The sequence below is a fragment of the Dasypus novemcinctus genome, chromosome 18 (genome assembly GCF_030445035.2).
Source record: "Dasypus novemcinctus isolate mDasNov1 chromosome 18, mDasNov1.1.hap2, whole genome shotgun sequence".
NCBI classification, from domain to species: domain Eukaryota; kingdom Metazoa; phylum Chordata; class Mammalia; order Cingulata; family Dasypodidae; genus Dasypus; species Dasypus novemcinctus.
In genome coordinates, this window is record NC_080690.1 from 75,005,757 (window position 1) to 75,007,506 (window position 1,750).

A 1,750-nucleotide genomic window follows, 5' to 3' on the forward strand; every position below is an offset into this window, starting at 1 on the left:
TCATCGCAGAACAACCTGTTGACCAGATGCAGACTTTGCAGATATCCCCACCAGCTCTAACCTCAGTCTAAGCAGCCAGAAGCTTGGAATTCTCCGACACTGCCATTGGCTCTGGCTTTCACTTCACTGTGAAGGTTCATGAAGAGGTTACGAGCATTAGATGTGTGATCCAACACCAGGAATCTTCCATACATTTTACTGCTCATGCTCCTGCCTAATTCATGCCTAAATTTACATCATATCTGTTATACTCAAAGTAACTGTAAGCATAAATTCCTGATCTCAGAATTACAGCTGAAATTTAATAAAAATAAATGGATACTTAATGGAAAGTTGAACATATTTTCAGGATATCCTTTCATTTTAGGGTTAGTTCCTGGAATATATTATATGTAAATTTTATATATACACACAATTTTTGATTGAAATGTTAATGTGCTTAAAATAATTTGAAACTTACACTCAAAGGAAAATGACTGCAACTGTAATTCAAAAAGGACATTCCTCCATTTTGAGAAGGAAAGGGTTGACAAAATTTATTCAGCATTCACTGCTTACCAAGCATTTTATTTAGTGCCACTAACAATACTAATGCAGCAAATACTAACACAGATTTTTTAAAGTTCCTTGCCTTATGGGAGTTTTCAGTCCAGAGCAGATGAGTGAACAAATGATTACATTAAAGTGTGATAAATGTGATAAAAGAACAGAATTCTAAATGCTTTTGGATCACAGAGGAGTGGAGCAAAATTCTGAGCAACCTGGCAATTTCTTAGAGGAATGACAACTGACCAGTCAAAGAAGGGATTACTTTCCAGGGAGTGGGGGAGAACCAAAGTAAGCAAATTATTTGTAGTTAACAAATGTGTAACCAAACTTGGGCTGTAGGCAAGGCATTAGAGAGCCAAGATAAGAAAAAAATGTAGATGCAGAAAAACACAGGAACTATGAATTTGTTTTGTCTTTAAACTATTCTATTTTGGGAGGATCTTAAGTTTAAGAAAAACCATTCCATAATATTGCATTATGTTTTGTTTTGTTTTTGATGTTTCCTTTCATGTAATTATAGATACTGTAACTAAAATAACAAAACTATTTTTAATGTTCAGTGTCATCCCAAAATCAAATCAGTTTTCATTTGTCCATGTTTTTATAACCTCAATTTTGACATATTTACATGGAAATCAGAAATAGTTTATTTTCTATATTATACGTTGACCTTACACTGTGTATGTTTTTCCATTTTGCTACAGTGATTTAATGAAAATTTTCTCTACAACCAATTACTGGGCCCAGTGCCCAGTTTTGAGCAACCAGCAGGACAATCCTAAAAATCCTGGTTTGAGACCGCCTGACTTTGAAACATATTACAAAGCTACAGTGGTCAAAATTTTACTTCCCTATCCTACAAACTTATAGAAAACTATTGGACCAAAGAGGGTGCAATATAGCCATAACTTTGTTTCCTCATTCCTGGCTTCAAATCACTGTTTGAAGTTTCAAACTTGAACAATACTTTTGTCACAATGTACAGCCAGGTATGCTATTCCTGGTAACCCTTAATCTACTTTGTGTTTCTACAAATTTGCTATTTCTAGCTATTTCATATATTCATATAAATGAAATCATACAGTAAAAAAAAAAAAAAAAAAAAAAATTACAACTGGGACACCTGGATATTGGCATGCAAAAGAATGAAGGTGGCCCTAATGTCATAGACAGAGACATAGAGAGACATTAAGAGATGAAG